Raw genomic sequence first — 9,092 nt, forward strand, 5'->3', positions numbered from 1 at the left:
CCAAAGCTTTCACAGTGATCAAAGGGGAATTATACAAGCGAAGTATTCCAGGCGTCCTGCAAAGGTGTGTCACACATGAAGAAGGAAGAATAATTCTGAAGGATGTACACGAAGGAATATGTGGCCACCACGCAAGTAGTCGAGCTATTGCAGCCAAGGTTTTTCGAGCAGGATTCTATTGGCTGACAGCAATCGAGGATGCCATGGAAATAGTAAGAACTTGCGACGCGTGTCAAAGGTTTGCCGCAAAACCTCACTCTCCAGCGGCAGAACTAACACCAATACCATTGTCATGGCCCTTTGCCCAATGGGGACTTGATATGGTGGGCAAGTTGCACAAGGCTTCGCCAGGAGGATATGAGTACTTGCTGGTCGCTGTCGACAAATTCACTAAGTGGGTAGAAGCGAAGCCAATAAATTCACCAGATGCAGCGTCGGCAATAAAATTTGTGAAAGGTCTCATTTTTCGGTTTGGGGTGCCTCATAGCATTGTTACAGATAATGGTTCAAACTTCACATCCAAGGAATTCAAGGAATACTGCGCAGAAGTAGGCATTAAATTGCATTTTGCGTCAGTTGGGCACCCGCAAACTAACGGACAAGTCGAGAAAGCCAATGGTATCATCTGCAACGGCCTCAAAAAGCGCCTGCTAGGACCGCTTGAAAAAGCTCGACATACTTGGCCAGAGGAACTGCCAAGTGTTTTGTGGAGCATCCGAACAACACCAAATACAGCGACACAAGAAACTCCGTTTTTTCTCGTCCACGGAGCCGAAGCAGTACTACCAATTGAAATAGAGCACGATTCTCAAAGGGTAACAGAATATGACGAAGAAACATCACAAAAAGCTCGGGAGGATGATATGGACGCACTAGACGAAGCTCGCGATGAAGTACTTTCACGAGTCACCAAATACCAGCAAGACCTCAAAAACTACCACAGTTGACGGTTAAGACCAAGATCTTTTCAAGTTGGGGATTTGGTCCTGCGGTTAAATCAAAAAAGTACCGAGAAGCTCGAATCACCATGGTTGGGGCCTTACGTGGTCACGGAAGTCATCGACGGAGGCGCATACAAGATCAAGGACAAAAAGACGGGGGCTCCCGAGAAAAACCCCTGGAACGTAGCACAGCTCAGGCGGTTCTACGCTTAGAGTCGAAATATAGTCCTTCTCTGTAAAAATACAATGTACTGAAACGCCCGCGAGTTTTCAGACGCACTCTTTTCCTTTTCGGGGCACCGAGTGGGGCCGGAAAGGTTTTTAATGAGGCGGGCTCGCGGTGCTGCAATATAATAAAGATAGTGGAGATATATTTCTTATTCTTCGACACGCTCGGGGGCTCAACGCCTTCAAGTTTCAAAATACGTACAATATAGACATATTAGACTTACCAAAATACGTACAATATAGACATATTAGACTTACCAAAATACGTACAACATAGGCATCCCAAATAGGCCTGCCGAAGATAGTACCCGGGGTTTACTGAAGGCCCACTACCCGAAGAATAAAAAGATTCGGAAGCCCAAGATATTATTAAGGAAAGTTAGAGTTGTAATAGGAAGCGTTATTTGTAATCTTACGGGATGAGTTAGAAACCATCCCGGACTCTGTAACTTGTATAACATGAATCCCTCGGCTCCGCCTCCTATATAAAGGGGGAGTCGAGGGACGAGGAAGGCATCGAATCATTGTTACAAACCCTAGTTTTCATAATCGTCGAGTACTTTTCGGCTGAAACCTTCGAGATCTACTTGCCCTCTACTTCCAACTAAACCCTAGCCTACAATCCATAGGCATTGACAAGTTGATACCTTGTCAGCGATGGTGGTGATGAATTCCTGACAAGCTTCTCAACAAGCTCCTAAAGCTCATCAATCTTGTACGTGAGGTTGCGAATCATCTCCGAATTGTGCTCGACGTAGTTAAGAAGTATGTCCAACGGCGAGTCCCAACTCCTGGAGTTATTTCCCCACTCTTCACCCTCAGGCTTCATCCTTCCTGAAGAAGATGTCTTCGGAGCTAGGTAATGACGTGGAACCCTTCCTCCGGTGCGAATTCTTGTGCTCTTGTTTGCACTAAAAGGGTTATCCACCACCTTGATGCTTGTGATGGTAGCACGCGGGTGTGCGCGCGAGTCTTCCTCCACCTCTTCTTCATCCTCTTCCTTGACGCTCTTGTCCACCTCTTTCCACTCAGGATCTTGAATATCTTCATCCGAAAGCTCCTTGCCCTTGTTCTTGGAGACCATGGTGCTCCTAGATTGAACACAAATCCTGGCAGAAACAGCTCGAAACAAAACACGTCGAGAAAACGATATACGGACCTCCAGGGGTCCGGGGGATTATATAGCAGGAATTTTTATGTCATAAGGAAAGTACCAGGTCGAACCAGAGTCGGAAAGAGGCGACGAGGCGGCCAGCTCATAGGGCGGCGCGGGCCAAGGCCAGGCCGCACCGGCCTATGGGGGCACGCCCTCGTGCGTCTCCTCCACTCCGTTTCGATCTCGTAATTTTTCATATTTTCCAAAAACAGCAAAAACATTGTTCGGAAAGTAAACTGCGAACTTTTTATTACCAGTACTGTTACCTATTCAAAGTCGAGTTCTGGCGGACTATCAATTTGTCCTTTGATGAAGGCCTCCGGTGTTTCCACTCGAATAACATCAACATCTACATTGTAAGAATCACCTGAGATATAATGCTTGAGTCTTTGTCCATTCACCACTTATGTAGCATTGCCTTGGAGAGAGCTAATTTTAATTGCTCCTGAACGATACACCTCCTCAACAACATATGGTCCTTCCCATTTCGAGAGTAATTTCCCTGCAAAGAATCTGAGACGAGACCGATACAATAGGACTTTATCCCCAATATTAAATTCTCTTTTGATAATCCTTCTATCATGCCATTTTTTAACTTTCTCTTTAAAGAGTTTAGCATTTTCATAAGCTTCACTTCTCCATTCATCTAGAGAACTCAATTGTAGCAACCTCTTATTACCAGCTAGTTTAGGATCTTTATTTAATTCTCTAACAGCCCAATAAGCTTTGTGCTCTAGTTCTAAAGGTAAATGACAAGCCTTCCCATAAACCATTTTATAAGGTGACATTCCCATGGGGTTTTTATAAGCAGTTCTATAAGCCCACAGTGCATCCTTCAATTTACTAGCCCAATTCTTTCTAGTTTTATTAACAGTCTTTTCCAAGATAGATTTAATCTCTCTATTTGATAATTCTACTTGCCCACTAGTTTGGGGATGATAAGTGGAAGCAATTCTATGATTAATACCATATTTAGCAAGAGTTTTTCTAAAACCACCATGAATAAAATGAGAACCTCTCCATCAGTCATAATATATCTAGGAACTCCAAATCTAGGAAAAATAATATCTAAAAGCATTCTTAAAGAGGTCTCACCATCAGCACTTTTTGTAGGTATGGCTTCCACCCATTTAGTAACATAATCAACAGCAACAAGTATATGAGTGTTACCTTCTGAAGGGGGAAAAGGTCCCATGAAGTCAAATCCCCAACAATCGAACGGTTCAATAACAAGAGTATAATTCATAGGCATTTCATTGCGTCTGGAGATATTACCAACCCTTTGACATTCATCAAAAGATAAGATAAACTTCCTTGCATCTTTAAAGAGAGTCGGCCAATAAAAACCTGATTGTAGAACCTTTTGCGCGGTTCTATCTCCGGCGTGATGTCCTCCATAAGAACTACCATGACATTTACTCAATATCTCCTGTTGTTCATATTCGGGAACACATCTTCGCAGAATACCATCCACTCCTTCTTTATATAAGTGTGGGTCATCCCAGAAATAATGCCTCAAGTCATAAAAGAATTTCCTCCTTTGCTGAGCTGAAAAGGTTGGAGGCAAGTACTTGGAAACAATAAAGTTAGCATAATCAGCATACCAAGGACTATCTCGCGAGCTCACCTTTATTACGGCCAATTGTTCATTTGGAAAACTATCATTAACAGGAACAGGATCATAAGCAATATTTTCCAATCTAGACAAATTATCAGCAACAGGATTATCAGCACCTTTCCTATCTACAATATGTAAATCAAATTCTTGCAACAGAAGTACCCATCTAATAAGCCTTGGCTTAGCATCTTTCTTTTGCATAAGGTATCTGATTGCAAAGATGATCGATATGTATAGTAACTTTTGAATCAAAAATATAAGATCTAAACTTATCAAAAGCAAAGACTACAGCTAACAATTCTTTTTCAGTAGTAGCATAATTTCTTTGAGCAGCATCAAGAGTTTTACTAGCATAATGAATAACATTCAATTTTTTATTTACTCGCTGTCCAAGAACAGCGCCTACAGCAAAATCACTAGCATCACACATAATTTCAAATGGTAAGTTCCAATCAGGAGGTTCAACTATAGGATCAGTTGTTAAGGCTTTCTTTAGAGTTTCAAAAGCTTCCTTACAATCATCATCAAAAACAAAAGGTGCATCGTTTTGAAGAAGATTAGTAAGAGGCTTTGAAATCTTGGAGAAGTCTTTAATAAACCTCCTATAAAACTCAGCATGACCAAGAACACTACGAATACCTTTAACATCCCTAGGATAGGGCATCTTCTCAATTGCTTCAACTTTAGCTCTATCAACTTCAATACCTCTCTCGGAAATTTTATGTCCCAATACAATTCCTTCATTAACCATAAAGTGGCATTTCTCCCAATTAAGAACAAGGTTAGTTTCTTCACATCTCTGCAAAACTTTATCGAGGTTCCGCAAGCAATTATCAAAAGAATTCCCATAGACAGAAAAATCATCCATGAATACCTCTACAATACTCTCGCAAAAGCCATGAAAAATAGCAGACATGCATCTTTGAAAAGTAGCAGGAGCATTACATAAACCAAAAGGCATACGTCTATAAGCATAAGTTCCATAGGGACAAGTGAAAGTGGTTTTCTCTTGATTCTTAGTTTTAACAGCAATTTGTGAAAACCCAGAATAGCCATCAAGAAAGCAAAAATGAGTATTTTTAGATAACCTTTCTAACATTTGATCAATAAAAGGTAAAGGGTAATGATCTTTCTTAGTAACTTTATTAACTTTTCGATAATGAATGCACATTCTATACCCTACAACTACTCTTTGAGGTATGAGCTCATCATTATCATTAGGCACAACAGTCATTCCTCCTTTCTTAGGAACACAATGCACAGGACTAACCCATCTACTATCAGCAATAGGATATATAATACCAGCTTCAAGAAGTCTTAATACCTCATTTCTTACCACATCCTTCATCTTAGGAATAAGACGACGCTGAGGTTCAACAACAGGCTTCGCATCATCTTCCATATTAATGGCGTGTTGGCAAATAGAGGGAGAAATCCCCTTCAAGTCATCAAGAGTGTAGCCAATAGCACCTCGGTGTTTCTTCAATATTTCCAATAACCTTTCTTCTTCAAACTCTGTAAGCTTAGAACTAATAAGAACAGGATATATTTTCTTATAATCAATATGAGCATATTTAAGATTATCAGGCAATGGTTTTAAATCAAAGACAGGATCTTCCTTTGGTGGTGGTGTTGTACCCAGATCTTCCACCGGTAAATCATGCTTAAGAATAGGTTGGCGAAGAAAAATTTCATCAAGCTCATCTCTTTCTTCCCTAAAAACTTCACTCTCACTATTCTCCAAATGTTGCTGCAAGGGATTATTAGGAGCAAGAACAATAGATGCACACTGTTCAACTTTAAAATCATTATTAGGCAAATCAGCTTTATAAGGAGTTTTGGTAAATTTAGAGAAGTTAAACTCATAAGATTCACCAGCAAATTTAGTCAAAATTTTCTCTTTCTTGCAATCTATAATAGCTCCACAAGTATTTAAAAAAGGTCTACCAAAAATGATAGGACAATATTTACTAGCAGCAGAACCAAGTACCAAAAAGTCAGCAGGATATTTAATCTTACCGCATAGAACTTCCACATCTCGAACAATACCAATTGGAGAAATAGTTTCTCTATTAGCCAGCCGAATAACCACATCAATATCTTCAAGTTCACAAGAACCAATTTCGTGCATAATCTCCGTGTAAAGCTCATAAGGAATAGCACTAATACTTGCACCAATATCACATAAACCATAATAACAATGATCTCCAATTCTAACAGATAACATAGGAATACTAGCTTTCTTAGACTTATTAGGATGTGAAACAATATTAGAAGCATCTTCACAGAAAATAATATGACCATCCTCCACATTTTCAGTCACAAGATCTTTAACTATTGCAACAGCAGGTTCAACTTTTATTTGTTCTTCAGGTTCAATAGGTTTCTTTTCACTTTTATGAACCGCACTATTTATAACAGAGTACTCCTTCATTTTAGCAGGGAAGGGAGTTTTTTCAATATAAGCTTCAGGAATAACATGATCAACAGTTTCAACTACAACACATTTATTAATAGATGAATCAATTTTATCCTTATACGGTTCATGATACTTATCAAAATTCTTCTTAGGCAATTCATAATGAGAGGCAAAAGCTTTATAAAGATTTGCAGCAACTTGAGAATCAAGACCATAAGTAGCACTCATATTACGAAATTTATCAGTATCCATAAAAACTTCAATGCATTTATAATCATAATTTATACCTGATTCTCTATCTTTGTCGTTCTCCCATCCTTCAGTATTTTCCTGGATCCGATTAAGAAGGTCCCTTTTAAACTCTTCTTTGTTGCGCGTGAATGATCCAGAACAAGAAGTATCCAGCAAGGTCTTGTCTTCAAAAGAAAGTCTTGCATATAAATTATCAATAATAACATTACCAGGAAGCTCATGAATGGGGCATTTGAGCATTAAAGACTTCAGTCTCCCCCAGGCTTGGGCAATACTCTCTCCATCATGAGGCCAAAAATTATATATGCGGTTCCGATCCTTGTGAATTTCACTTGGAGGATAGAACTTAGAATAAAACCGGGGCACAATATCATTCCATTCAAGAGAATCCCCATTATCCAGTAATTTATACCAATGCGCCGCTTTACCAGACAGCGATATAGAGAATAGTTTCTTCCTCACTTCATCCATAGCAATACCTGCACACTTGAATAAACCGCATAATTCATGCAAGAACAGTAAATGATCTCCAGGGTGGACAGTTCCATCCCCTGTATAACGGTTATCCACTACACATTCAATAATTTTCATAGGTATTTTGTATGGTATCTCTTCCTCACCTGGCGCCTCATCCACTACCTTTGCAGTAGTAGCAGATTTTCCAAATAAAAACTCAAGAGAAGATCTCTTCATAATGAATTATGGCAGCATGCAGAAATAAAATCAGCACAAACAGTAGAAATTTCCCTTACCAATTCCACTTACCAATAGCGCTTCACTCCCCGGCAACGGCGCCAGAAAATAGTCTTGATGACCCACAAGTATAGGGGGTGTATCGTAGTATCTTCGATAAGTAAGAATGTCGATCCCAACGAGGAGCAGAAGGTGTTGACAAGCAGTTTCGATGAAGGATTCACTGTAAATGCTCACAGATAAGTATTCAGGGGGTTTTGATGTAGCAGATGAATAAAGTACGAGTAAGTAAAGTGCGAGAGTAACAATTGTAGCGAGTGGCCCAATCCTTTTTAGCACAAAGGACAAGCCGGTTTGTTTACTTATAATGACCAAACGTTCTCCAGGACACACGGGATTTTAGTCTAGTGCTTTCGCTACATACGGCTAATTAATCTTCATTGTTTTGATAAGTGTTGTGTGGGTGAACCTGTGCTAATGTACCGCCCTTCCTAGGACTAATACATACTTGTGATTATACCCCTTGCAAGCATCCGCAACTACAAGAAAGTAATTAAGATAAATCTAACCACAGCCTTAAACTCTGAGATCCTGCTGTAGGATAACGTTGCATAGAAAACAAAAATTTTCCTACCGCGAACACGCAATCCAAGCCAAGATGCAATCTAGAAGACGGTAGCAACGAGGGGGTATCGAGTCTCACCCTTGAAGAGATTCCAAAGGCTACAAGATGAGGCTCTTGTTGCTGTGGTAGACGTTCACTTGCCGCTTGCAAAAGCGCGTAGAAGATCTTGATCACGATCGCTTCCGGCGCCACGAACGGGCAGCATCTCCGTACTCGGTCACACGTTCGGTTGTTGATGAAGACGACGTCCACCTCCCGTTCCAGCGGGCAGCGGAAGTAGTAGCTCCTCTTGAATCCGACAGCACGACGGCGTGGTGTCGGTGGTGGTGGAGAAGTCCGACGGAGCTTCGCTAAGCGTGCGGGAAGTGGAGGAGCGGGGCGGCTAGGGTTTGGGGAGAGGGGGTGCCGGCCACTATGGGGTGCGGCCACCTTAGTGGTGTTTGAGGTGGCCGGCCCCCTCCCCCTTGGCCCTCATTATATAGGTGGAACCCCAAGAGTTGGTCTCCAAGTCTTCGAATAAGACCCGAACCAAAAACCTTCCATATGGAGGGGAAACCTAGCCAAGCTAGGACTCCCACTAGAGGTGGGAGTTCCACCTCCCATATGGGGGTGGCCGGCCCCCTAAGGGGGAGTCCACTTGGGACTCCTCCCCCACTAGGGTTGGCCGGCCATGGAGGTGGAGTCCCATGTGGACTCCACCTTCCTTGGTGGTTTCTTCCGGACTTTTCTAGAACCTTCCATAGAACCTTCCGCGTCAATTTAATTCACATAAAATGACATCCTATATATGAATCTTATTCTCCGGACCATTCCGGAACTCCTCGTGATGTCCGGGATCTCATCCGGGACTCCGAACAAATATTCGAACTCCATTCCATATTCAAGTTCTACCATTTCAACATCCAACTTTAAGTGTGTCACCCTACGGTTCGTGAACTATGCGGACATGGTTGAGTACTCACTCCGACCAATAACCAATAGCGGGATCTGGAGATCCATAATGGCTCCCACATATTCAACGATGACTTTAGTGATCGAATGAACCATTCACATACGATACCAATTCCCTTTGTCACGCGATATTTTACTTGTCCGAGGTTTGATCTTCGGTATCACTCTATACCTTGTTCAACCTCGTCTCCTGACAAGTACTCTTTACT

Source organism: Lolium perenne, chromosome 4 (genome assembly GCF_019359855.2).
Source record: "Lolium perenne isolate Kyuss_39 chromosome 4, Kyuss_2.0, whole genome shotgun sequence".
Lineage (NCBI taxonomy): Eukaryota > Viridiplantae > Streptophyta > Magnoliopsida > Poales > Poaceae > Lolium > Lolium perenne.